We start from the raw sequence: 13,476 nt of genomic DNA on the forward strand, positions 1-13,476 counted from the left end.
TGACCACTAGTTCCATTCCCCACTTTCAAGGGCCAAGAAGGTGGTATGACAGGGTCATACCATCTTCTAATCCTTTGAGCCAACGTTCCTCAAAGTGCATTCTGCCAAACTCTATTCCCTCTGGATGTCCTGTTCAAGAAAGCACCTTGACACCTAAAACAGGGCCAGAGAAGGGATCTACCTAGGGTTCTTTGGGGAAAAGGAAAGATACATTGGTGGAGAGTACGTATGCACAGTAGGACTAGATTCTGACCCCCCCCGTAAAATTCCTACCCCTGGCTTCATAATCTGCAAATCCTAAAGTCACCCTGGACAACATAATTTCAAGACCTAAATGAAACCCCATTGCCCCAAGCCACACCCTCACACATATTGAGAACGTGTTTTTTTGGGGGGTGCTCCAGGTGGCCTGAAGCTAGGACACTGGGTGGGGGAGGGAGGGACGTGCCTTGGACCAGCAGCTTTGTATTAAGCGATGACATGAGCCCCAGAATAGCAACACTTAGTCTCTTAAAGAAATTGGATTTTTTCCCCCTTTCTGATAACTAGGAATTATGTATCTTGGTTGCCAGAAAAGTCAGAGAAAAGCTTGATATTTACCATAGATTTCATATAATTCATGGATGAAATCTGTTTCCTCCTTCTTAGTGAGCGACCTGACTTCATTTATATTTTATGTATAGCATATGTGTACTCTTTGTTCTAAGTTTTGTCCAACTTTTTTTTTTTGGTTAGACTCAGAATGTAAACAAACAAGAAAATGAATGAATGAATGAATGAGTGAGTAAATGAATGAAAGGTCAAAAGAATGATACTGAACATCTCATTGGTTCACTTGGAGACACACACAGAAACCCCACGCCCCTTTAGGTCACTCACCCAGCCCCACTCTCCACCACCCCTTGCAGAAGCAAGTGACAACAGCTCACTGAAATGTTGGCGATTTCAACAGACAAAGTTACCTGGGTATGGGGGGCCAGCAGGAGCTGTTCTTTTATGGGAGCTCTTTTATGTAAAAAGAGTACTGTTGATTAAAGGCAGCTTCAACGTGTTCAGGTTTTGTCAAACAGGAGAGAACCCGGGTCAGCACAGGAAGCCAAACAGCACCACCCACAATGACACTGGGGCACTGCGGAGACTGTGTGAGGGGTTCAGTAGGACCCTGACCACTGCAGTCTCACGAGATTGTAGGACCCATTCACGCCTGACTGGGCCTCCAGGGGGAGCAGGCCTCTGAGACCTCTCACAGCGGGATCTCAGCCCCTACTCCTGGGGGTGGGCCCAGAGACCCCCAGCTGTGCTGCACTAAGCTTGAGGCTGCAGGCGCCACTGGGCACGGGATGAGCCCACATCCTGGGAAACTGAAGGCACTGCCTGTTCAGAGCACAGTCACTGTGGCTGTCTGCCCCTGGCTCTTAGGAAACAGAGCTTCTAATTGTCTGCTCCTCCGGTAAAGTGGCCTAAAACACAAAATAGTTGCCACAAGTCTTGGATGCTAGTTCCAGAACTTCCACGGCCAGTTGTGTGATGTTGGGAACTCTTCAAGTTCCAGGGCCCCTGACCCATTATCTGTAAATCAAGGGATGAGATTCAATGGCCGCTAAAGGACAGGTGGTCCAGCTCAAATAGTGGGTGATCCTGGATCATTAATCAAGGCCATTCTGTAATCTCTGCTTTGGGCACCTTTTAAAAGCTTTCATATTTGAACTTAAAAAAAAAAAAAAATCATCAGAGAGCCCGAAAATATCCCCTTGTTTCTGCCGTTCCATTATGGATCCCAGAGGATGCTTTAGTTTAGTGTTAAGTTTTCTGTTGCTTTAGTTCTAACTTAATCTCAGCTAAAAATCCCTCCTCTTTCTTCCATGTAAATACTAGAGCTAGACCTCGGCAGCTTGGCTTCCTGCCAAGAATCAAACTCCACTGCTTTGTTCTTTTGCTCTACCTCCTATAAAGGGGCCCTGATAGGAAAATGCCTTTGGCTATTTGTTTGGTCTTTGGCTGAGGGCATTTTTAACACATAATGCAGATAACTGTGTCCTGGGCCAAGGAGAACAAACTGCAGGCAACTAAGCATGGAAGGTATGCTGTCAAGGCACCAAGTTCCAACCACCGTACTCCCAGAACAAGTATCTCACTCTTCATCTTTTAAAATATGTGCCTCATGTTTACAGAGTGTCTGTGTGTTTGCAGAACACGTTCACTGGACACTTTTTCATGGGCTCAGAAGTGTTTTGCATTGGAATGAATCTGCGAGGTCATTCTAGTCCAACACGCCACACAAAGCAAGAGTCCTTTCAGGAACATTCCTAAGATGTGCTCACCTGCCTGAAGACATTCGGAGGCAGGAGGGTCCCTTTGTGGCAGAGCCCCCTCCAGTTCTCCATTGCCCTCACTTTCAGGAAGGTATACCTCATCAGGAGCCAAAATCGCACTCCCTCCCTGTAACTTCGGCCCATTAATCAAGCCCACGCTCCCCACAGCTCTAGACTTGAGCAAGTCATCTGTGAGTGGAAAACAGCAAGAGTGACTCTGGGTCCACTGAGAGCAAAGTGGGTCATGGAAGCCTCCTAGAATCTGATCCCAAGTATCCGCCAGCTGCGCTTCGACTGAAGCTCACACTCATCTGCGCAACAACAGCAATAATGCTGTGGGGGGGGGGGGCGGTCTCACTCACAGCTGTAGCATACCCAGAATCTTGCTGGGGAAGAGACTTAGCAGGACACAGATCACTGAATGTAATAGTTGGGCTTCTCCATGAGAAGTATTGTTGCCAGTTGAGTAAATGCCTCATGGTTACTCAGTTTTATCCTAATTGAAAAAGCATGTGTGATTTTTACCACAAGGCCAAGCAAAACCATGATTTCTTTTTTTTTAATATAGTTGATTTACATTATTGTATTAGTTTCAGGTGTACAACATAGTGATTCAATATTTTTATGGATTATACTCCATTTAAAGTTCTTACAAAATCGGCTATATTTCCCTGTGCTGTACAATATATTCTTATTGCTTATTTCTTTTATATGTAGTAGTTTCTATCTCAATCCCCTACTCCTATCATACACCTCTTCCCTTCCCTCTCCCCACTGGTAACCACTAGTTTGTTCTCTATTTCTGTGATCTGTTTCTGTGTTGTTATATTCATTCGTTTTATTTTTTAGATTCCACATATAAGTGATAACACACAGTATTTGTCTTTCTCTGTCTGACTTATTTCACTAAGTATAATAACGTCTAGGTCCATCGACATTGCTGCAAATGGCAGGATTTCATTCTTTTTATGGCTGAGTAATATTCCATTGTAAATATATACCACATCTTCTTTATCCATTCATCTGCTGATGGACACTTAGGTTGCTTCCATATCTTAGCTATTGTAAGTAACGCTACTACAAACATTGGGGTGCATGTATCTTTTCGAATTAGTGTTTTTGTTTTCTTTGGATATATTCCCAGGAGTGGAATTGCTGATTATATGATAGTTCTATTTTTAGTTTTTTTGTTTGTTTTTTAAATTTATTTATTTATTATTTATTTATTTTTGCTGTGTTGGGTCTTCGTTTCTTGTGCGAGGGCTTTCTCTAGTTGCAGCAAGCGGGGGCCACTCTTCATTGCGGTGAGCGGACCTCTCACTATTGCGGCCTCTCTTGTTGCGGAGCACAGGCTCCAGACGCGCAGGCTCAGTAGTTGTGGCTCACGGGCCTAGTTGCTCCGCGGCATGTGGGATCTTCCCAGACCAAGGCTCAAACCCGTGTCCCCTGCATTGGCAGGCAGATTCTCAACCACTGCGCCACCAGGGAAGCCCCTATTTTTAGTTTTTTGAGGAATCTCCCTACTCTTTTTCACAGTGGCTGCACCAATTTACATTCCCACCAACAGTGGAAGAGGGTTCCCTTTTCTCTACATCCTTGCCAGCATTTCTTTGTGCAGAACCATGATTTCTGTTTTACTCCCCACTTTGGGTGAATTAAAGTTCTGACAGTTCAATCCTGATTTCAACAGCTCATGTTTAAGTGAAGGAAGCACTGTGTCCCATTTTCCCGACTTCATACCTATACTCTGGTTTTTCAAGTAGTTGAAAAGGACCAGTCTTCCACAAACTTCCAATGGCTGTCCATCTCACACTGAATAATCTCTCAACTCCTTGGCATGGTCCCTAAGATGCCCCACCCCCTACTCCAGGATGGCCCTCCCCAAACCTCTCCCTCCCGGCTCTCTCTGCTCCAGCCCCTCCAGCTCCTGCTGCTTCTCACCTGAGGCAAACCCCTGCCTGGTGGCCTCTGGCTTTACTGGGATGTGATTTTTCAGACCCCCACATGGCTCATTCCATCACTTCCTGCTCATTCCCTCACTTCCTTCAAGTCTTTGCTCAAAGGTCACCTTATTAGAAGTCCCTTCCCTGTATACCTGATGGAGAATAGCTTGCTCCTTTTCCGATCTTTATCCTTCTTCTTAACCTGCAAACTGTGTCCTGACCTCCAACATGGGACCTACTAACTTTGTGTAAGTGTAGTCTCCGTGAGAATCAAAACTCTGTTTCATTGACTGCTGTATCCCCAACAGTGCTTTCTTTGCAGGTTGTTGGCACTCAGAAAAAAAAAAAAAAAGTGTATTTGTTGAAAACAATGCATTAAAAGAAATAGGCTAAATAAAAGAAAATAGGCTAACAATGGTCTTATTTTCTGCCCCTTCCCCACCTCCAATGCAGGAGAGAGCAAGCGAGACCTGTGGCAAAACTCTAAGAACAAGAGTCTTCAGTCTTCTCCCTCCTTGACTGCTTGGCTGGACCAGCCAAAGGGAAAATCCTCAGCTCTATGTCCTATGGCTCATCTGAAAAAGTCCCTGTATGCTCTGAAGAAGGGAGGTCACAGTGTGTAGAGGACAGACACCAGCCAACTAGCAGGGTGTAGCACACGATTGGGCTCATTATAAATTATAAGTGATTTATGATGTCCTTCTGGGCAAGGAGCCTGCATTCAGGAGAGGAGGCTGGGGCATATGCCGCCAGCTCCTTTCTGTGGATGCATGGCCAAGATTTTATATTACTCTGGAAGTATCTGTGAGAGTAAATCTTGCAGTCCACAAGCCACTTGTGTTTTCTTTTGGCAAGGAAAGAGAGTCCTAATTCTCAATTCTAACACCGTTTAATGTCGGAACAAAATAGAAGAGCAAATAGGAGACCATTAAATAAGCGGACCATGTTATCTTCTTGGTTCTGAGTACTGAATGGCCTTACTGTGAAACAGAGACAGAAACAGAGACCTGCTTGTCTCGCGTGGAAAGTGTTCTATAAGAGCCTGGCTTTGCTTTACCTCTCCCTCAATAGTCATTACAGAAAACAGAATGTTGAGAAATGGTCTCCTCTTTAAAAGACCCTTCACTAAGGCTTAGCTAAATCATTTAAAGAGCTACAACCACCGAAATGCCACCCAACAGGACATTTGCAAAAACCTTCCAAAACATCTCAAGAATGTAAGGCAGAGAAATAAAGCCAACATCTCCATCTCAAAACACTCAGAGGTCTGGCCATTTTCTTGTTTATCCACGCCACTCCCCCTACTCACAGATCCTACAGCCTCCAGAACAAGCCCAACTCCTCAGAGCAGCAGCCAACCTTCACAACTGGTCCCAAAGAACCATTCTGCCCCTCTCTTCTTTTCTCACCTCACTTTTGCAAAAGCCCAATGTTAAAGTCAACCTTTACTTCTTGCCATTTCCTAAACACTTCCTCTGCTACATTTTTTCCTTTGTTTCTTGCTGCTAGAATCAGGCTGTTTCCCTCTCCCTCTACAGTGAAATCCTGCTAGAATTTTAAGTCCTCTTCAAACAGCGCCCCCTGCATGGCGATCTCACTATTCCGGCTGGTAGAATCCATAACTCTCTATGCTCCTAAAGCACTTTTTTTTTTTTAACTGAAGTATAGTTGATTTACAATGTTGTGTTAGTTTTGGGTATACAGCAAAGTGATTCAGATATACATATTCTTTTCCAGATTCTTTTCCATTATAGGTTATTACAAAATATTGAATACTGTTCCCTGTGCTATACAGTAAGTCCTTGTTGTTTATCTATTTTATATATAGTAGTGTACATCCGTTAATCCCCTAATTTGTCCCCCCCCTTCCCCTTTGGTAACCATGTTTATTTTCTAACTAGAGCACTTTTATTTTTAAATTTTATTTATTTATTTTATTTGTTTGTTTATTTGGCTGCGCCGGATGTTTGTTGTGGCACACAGGATCTTCATTGCAGTGTGTGGGATCTTTAGTTGCAGCATGTGGGATCTTTCAGTTGTGGCATGTGAACTCTTAGTTGCGGCATGTGGGATCTAGCTCCCTGACCAGGGATCGAACCTGGGCCCGCTGCATTGGGAGCGCAGAGTCTTAGCCACCGGACCACCAGGGAAGTCCCTAGAGCACTTTTTTGAAAATTATTTATTTATTTATTTATGGCTGCATTGGGTTTTCACTGCTGTGCGCGGGCTTTCTCTGGTTGCGGCAAGCAGGGGCTACTCTTTGTTGCGGTGCACAGGCTTCTCATTGTGGTGGCTTCTCTTGTTGCAAAGCATGGGCTCTAGGTGCATGGGCTTCAGTAGTTGTGGCACGCAGGCTCAGCAGTTGTGGCTCACGGGCTCTAGAGCACAGGCTCAGTAGTTGTGGCACACGGGCTTAGTTGCTCCACGCCATGTGGGATCTTCCTGGACCAGGGCTCGAACCCGTGTCCCCTGCATTGGCAGGCACATTCCTAACCACTGCGTCACCAGGGAAGTCCCTAGAGCACTTTTAAATAACCTCTCTGTGCCTCTGCTTTCTCATTTACAAAATGAAATAACAGCTGCTACTTTCTGGTTCTTCTGGAGATTAAATGAGTGAAAACAAATAAATGTTAGACTAGCCTAGAATCTAGAGAGCACTGAATAAATGTTAGCTATTACTATTATTGCTGTTATAGCACTTACTACTTTTTTTATTGCTACATGCGTACATAGTTGCACATTCACACGACTCTAGTCTAAGCTCTATGAGGTATGTCTTGTGTATCATTTCATCTCCATGATGCTAGAAACGATACATTACAGAGCAGATACTGTGCACTTCAGTTTTGTTTCATTTTTGCAGGGAGGTAGGGGAGGCATGTCTAGTGCCCTTTTCTACCTTTTCTATTTATCTTAGAAACAGCCCTCATGATATTTAGCCTTTGAGGAACCACCTTCCCCCTCTCTGAGTCCACGTTACCTGTGTGAGGCTAACCCCAACCCCGGGCTCCAGGGCTCCCAGGCTTATCCAGTCAAAGCCCAGTACCTTCCTGGCATTGGTGACTGGTTCAGAGAGGGGCTGTGTCTGAGTTGTACCAATGAGACCCAGGCCCAAGAATTTTGGTGTAACAACAGGAAAAGAAGGCGTTTTCTTTCTTCTGAATCTGTAAAACTAGCTGAATAGGAGCCTAGGGCTGCTAGTAATCAGTCACTTTGCCTCCATAAAAGGAGAGCTTAAATTAAAAAAAAAAAAAAAAAAAAAAAAAGCCAGTACAGAGAAATACAGACTCAAAAAGGAGGCAGATTTCTAATCTTAGCTTCTAAGGACCTGGATCAAACCATGCCTGAAGGTTGTGTGCCCCTGGGCTTCTCAGTTATGTGAACCAATAAATTCCCTGTTGCTATTCATCAGCAGTGAAAAGCTCTGACTCATCAAAAAAGGTGTTAAGTAGATGCTTTTTAACACTAAATTTTCTTCCAGCAGAACCCAAAGAGTCTCTAGGTTTTCAAGGCAGAAATATGAAAGAACTACACAGACCCTCTTTTTAGCCCTCATGGCCTTAAAAAAGAGGAAGATGTCTACAATCCCTTCCTCCTCTTGGGAAATCAGTGACACAACTTCCTCCAAAAACCTGACAGTAATCATCTGTTTATCTGGTGCTTAGATAGCATTTTTGTATTTATTTTCTCATTAGTCCTCCCAGTATTCCTGAAAGACAGGCTAATCAATTACTTTTATATCAAATAGATAAGGCTACTGAGACTTAAAGAGGCCAAACATGTTTTCCAGTCACATACTTAGAATCTGGTTGAAACCAAATGTGTCTAAGCAAAAGCCCACCACTGGCATTCTCCAATCTGAGTTGATAATTACAAAGATTTCAACTTTCCCAAGACAACTACAATGCTTTCCAATTTTCCTTCAAGACATAAGACAGAAGAAAACCTTTTTTTTTTTTTTTTTTTTTTTGACAAATAAACAGTTGCTTAGCATAGCTTTGTTGTTGCTCTTCATTCATGGCATTAAATTTTCTTAAAATATTAATTTAATATTTTGTACAGGTAATATATTCATTTCAGAAATTTAAAAATATAATACACATTTGGAAGTCTTGCTCTTATTGGTCATTTGTGTATTCTTTCACTGTTTATGCAAATACAAACATATATAAATATACTATTTTTAAAAGTTGAAGTATGGTTAATTTACAATACTATATTAGTTTCAAGTGTACAACACAGATATCCAATATTTTTATAGATTATACTCCATTAAAGTTATTAAAAATAATGGCTATATTTCCCTGTGCTGTACAATATATCTTTGTTGCTTATCTATTTTATACATAGTAGTTTGTGCCTTTTAATCCCAAAACCCTATTTGCCACTCCCTCTTCACCCTCCCCACCGGTAACCACTAGTTTGTTCTCTATATCTGTAAGTTTGTTTGTTTTTTTAATATACATTCATTTGGTTTATTTTTTTAGATTCTGCATGTAAGTGATAACAGATTATTTGTCTCAGAAGAAAACCTTTTTAAAGTTAATTTTTGTTGGGCAATTTTTAGATGGTAGTACATTCTCATAGTTCAAATTATAAAAGAATACAGTAGAAAATCTCACTTCCTCTCTGTCCCCCACTGGCTCTTACCCTGTACCCCACCTATTCGTATTGAAACTCACCCTTACTCCACAAGCAAAGAATCATTTTCATTAGTGTCTTGTGTATCCTCCCAGACTTCCTTAGGCATATTCAAATGCTCATTTTAATTTTTCCCTTTTCTACATAAAAGGTAGGATGTTTTAAAACTGTTCAGGGGCTTCCCTGGTGGCGCAGTGGTTAAGAATCCACCTGCCACTGCAGGGGACGTGGGTTCAAGCCCTGGTCTGGGAAGATCCCACATGCCACGGAGCAACTAAGCCCGTGCACCACAACTACTGAGCCTGCGCTCCAGAGCCCGCAAGCCACAACTACTGAGCCTGAGTACCACAACTACTGAAGCCCACGTGCCTAGAGCCTGTGCTCCACAACAAGAGAAGCCACCGCAATGAGAAGCCCGCACACCGCAACTAAGAGCAGCCCCGGTTCCTCGCAAATAGAGAAACCCATGCGCAGCAACGAAGACCCAATGCAGCCAAAAATAAATAAATAAATAAAATAAATGTATTAAAAACAAAAAGAAATCGATTAAAAAAACTGTTCAGCATCATACTTTTTCATTGAACAGTGTATGTAATACTTCTAAAATTTCAGGTGACAGAGGTGACAGAAAAAGTTGAGATGGGAGGAGAGAAGAGGTGATCGCCTTGGCCTTGTGCAAACAGCAGCAGCAGCTGAAATCACTTCTGTTTCCAGAGAGGGCAAGCTGGGAACAGCCATGGTAAATCCATCCAAAGGGACTCGTGGGTTTTATTGCCAAGGGATAAAAGTTCAGGATTAGAACAATGAAGTCCCCGATCCCAGATGGGCCAGGAAGTACAAGTGATCTCAGGAGAGTAATTAGGGGCCAGGAATTGTGAGCTACGTGAAACACCGCTTGTCCTTCCTCCTTCCAGGCTGACTCTTGTAAACTCATGAGAGGCACAAAGGCACTAGACAGGTGCCCTGGGGGTTCATCCCGTTTGATGGAAAGTCTTTGTGTTTCCATTTCTTGTCTCTTCACATTCAAAGACAGTAAACCCAAAACAGGGTGAGACCACAAAAGGCACAGATGTTTGAAATAAAGACGATAATCATCCTTAGAGAAATTAGCTTCTAACTTCCCACTGATAGGGTAGAGAAGTGAATCTCAGCTCTGAATGGTAAAGAGGTTTTTTTTTAAGCTAGAAGATCATAAACAATACCCATTAGAGAAGAGGCTTCTAGAGAGCCTGAACTTCTAACTCTGATACCCTTCCCCATCTACTCTAAGACAATCTTATCCATTTCAGGGACTCAACAATGTTGATTTAAATGGGAAAATATCTCGTTTTAACACTCATCAGGCAGCCAAGTGACAAGCCAAGAGTGGATATGAAAGAGACCTTAGTAATACTAAACTATCTGAAATTAAGATATTCCCCTTCATTTAAATATTAAATTCTATTGTCCAGGATTAAAGGCATCTGAAATTTAGGTCAATTTTTTAAAGGGGGTTACTATAATCTTTAACAGCCTGCTTCCTTTTTTAATTAAAGTGTAATTGATGTACAACATTATATTAATTTCAGGTGTTTAGCACCTAGTTCATTTAGTTAGCCTGTGAACAATACATATTAAAATATTACCAACTCAAACTGATAGGTGTGAGTCACCAGTCTAAGTAAGAAGATCCAGTAGGCACCCCCCCAAGTCCATGTTCACTTCACTACTTTCATATACGTATCTAATCAGACCAGGTTTCTTCAGATGATTAAACAGTTTGTGCTCTTGAGCATTTTAAACGTTCCCCTCTTCTACCTACCATCTTGCCTACACAACAGAATGTACAGTATTTGTAAAGAACATTATTTCTCCCGCCAACACTGGTCCATGCCTAGACTAAACCTAGCTTCCTGCCTGACCCTGAAGTGAGAGGACCAAGAGTAACTTCACTAAAACTTTTATTTTCCAAGGCAAAATACCAAAAAATGTTTGGGGTTTGGGGAAAAGTTCCTTTTCATTGTAACTGGAACTATAATGTTCAAAGTTTGGTAGCAGTGCTAACTTTCCACTTTGATATAATGCTCCCTTTCAGTACTTTCCCTTTCCGTTCTGTTTCTAAATTTCTGATTATGAAGGTGATATCAGGTGATTTCAATTCTTCTTAAAGATGGAAAAAGCTAGAAAATAGAAGTATGTATTCTAGCCCTTTAAAAAATACATCTTGAGTTCAAATCCAGAGCTTGCAACTTGCAGGTGATCAGAGGCAAGCTCCTCAACTTCATGCCTTAGTTTCTGCATATGAAAACAGAGGTAGTAAAACATGACCTGGATGGACATTAGAACGATTAAAACGTCTTGTAAAGTGTTTGACACAAAGTAGGCACCCCATCAATATTAGGTATTTTTCTCCCCTACTTTCCATTTCTCCTTATACATATCTATATCCCTTTGACAATATTCTACTGATATTTTTACCTGATATGCTTATCGATCTAGAAGGCAGCACAGTACAGGGGTTAAGAATGAAGACTCAAGCCAGGCTTCTGAGGTTCAAATACAGGCTATGCTACTCACAAGCCCTGGAGCCTAGGGCAAGTTATGTAACTTTTCTGTGCCTTAGTTTATCCATTAGTGAAATGGGGATTGTAATAGCAACCTACCCATAGAGTAACTGGGAAGACTTCAAACATTTAATACAGCATCTGGCACACAGTAGAAACTCAACAAGAGTTAGTTATCATTATTATTAATATCTATATATCTTGCTCCTACTTTAAGTTTAATCACAAAAAAAATTCAAATGAGTAACAAAAGTTAATTTACTTTTGTTTAAAAAAATGCTTTTAATATGCTGCACATGTAGCAAATTATACAAATTATTCAAAGGGAACTTTTTTTTGTTGTTTTTTGCCGCGCTATGCAGCTTGAGGGATCTTAGTTGCCTGACCAGGGATTGAACCCGTGTCCTCAGCAATGAAAGCGCAGACCTAACCATTTGACCTCCAGGGAATTCCCTAAGGGAACATTTTTCAAACCTTATGGGGTAGCAACTAAATTTAACTCTTTAGCACTGAACTGAGAAACAACAAGCAAGAACTACATAATACCAGCAACATGTTAACATCAGATTTAAATAGGTGACTAAGTTTTAGTTCATGTCGCTAATGTTTTTGTACATGATTCACTTAAGGTCTTCTTAAAAGACAAATTATAGGGGTTGAGGAGGAGAAGAAATGGGGAATTATTGTTTAATGGGTAGAGTTTAATTTTTGCAAGATGAAAAGTTCTGGAGATCTGTTGCACAACAATGTAAATATACTTGACACTACTGAACTGTACACTTAAAAATGGTTAAGGTGGTACATTTTATGTTATGTGTTTTCTACCACAATTTTAAAAATAAATTAAATTGTAAGATACTTTTGGACTACATTAAGGCTGACAGCCATATGTCTAAGATGAAGAACAGATCAGAAGGAATTTTCAAAGAATTTTAACTACATTGATGTATTATGTGTTCACTAACTGTTTTCCAGTATCCAATCTTCTCTCCACCCATGCTTTTTATTCTCTTGTATTTCTCACATAGTCTCTCATGCCCTATCTTATAATAGGTACTAAGTAAACACTTATACTTTCAAATAAAGAAAAATTTAAGAGTATCCATTTCAAAACCAAAAGAGTCTGGATTTGGGAAAGCAGCTGAAGAAAACTCAGGACAAAAAAATGTTATAAACCTAGACGAGCAAACTCCTTTCACTTAACAAAGAAAAATACGAATTAACCTACAATTTATATTCCAAGTGGGAAACGAATCAGGAAAATATATAAGCCAAAGAACAGTCACTTTCCAGGACTTAGCCCTTAGTGATAAAGACCGGATTCATATCACAAGATGAAAAAAAACGAAACAAAACCACAAAGGGAAATAATATGAAAAGGAAATAAAATGATGGACTTTCCTGACATGAGTTCTCTGACCCAGGCCAGAAGGAGTTCTGTGGTACCTTTAAAAGTGTTTAAAAGTGGCACCACTCCCAAGGAAAATGAAATTAGGAACTTATCCACCCAAGTAAGGCATATAAACAATCAGATCCTCTTTTAAAACAATACAAAGTTACTATGTCTCATCCCAATGGAAGCCTTTTTTATTAAAAAATCGATGGAATCGTTGCTCCTTTCCTCCACATTTCCCTTAGTAAGTAAATGTGGCAAAGAAAAAAAGAAACATAAGTTAACAATTCTACATTTCATTCTAGTGGGTGTGATTCTTTTTAAAATGTCATTTATAATCAGAAATCAGCAAAATCTGATTTAGGTATCATGGATGGCATCCATGGCACCGTTTGAGAATGTTTTCATAGAATGCTCAGTGAAAATGCCTTGCTTATCTGAGCTCACTTGTCCTACAAAAACCTAAATTCCCCTTGCAAAGGCTAGAGGCCTCAGATCCTTGTCAGCTCTATGGCACAACAAATTTAAACCTAGAGCTCAGCTTGGACTCAGCAAACAATATCACATTTTCTAGAATGTACAGGAAACAAGGGAGTCTCCTCAACTCCATTTAGAAATAAGATTTTATGGTTTGTATTTACCTA

The 13,476-nt window shown here is 41.1% G+C and overlaps 1 protein-coding gene across 5 annotated transcripts in view; it reads right to left on the reverse strand.

Moving 5' to 3' along the window:
• Positions 1 to 13,476, reverse strand: part of PHACTR2 (phosphatase and actin regulator 2) — a 262,789-nt gene that overhangs the window by 57,693 nt on the left and 191,620 nt on the right. The gene's annotated exons all lie outside the window — the stretch shown is intronic.

The sequence above is a fragment of the Eschrichtius robustus genome, chromosome 9 (genome assembly GCF_028021215.1).
Source record: "Eschrichtius robustus isolate mEscRob2 chromosome 9, mEscRob2.pri, whole genome shotgun sequence".
NCBI classification, from domain to species: domain Eukaryota; kingdom Metazoa; phylum Chordata; class Mammalia; order Artiodactyla; family Eschrichtiidae; genus Eschrichtius; species Eschrichtius robustus.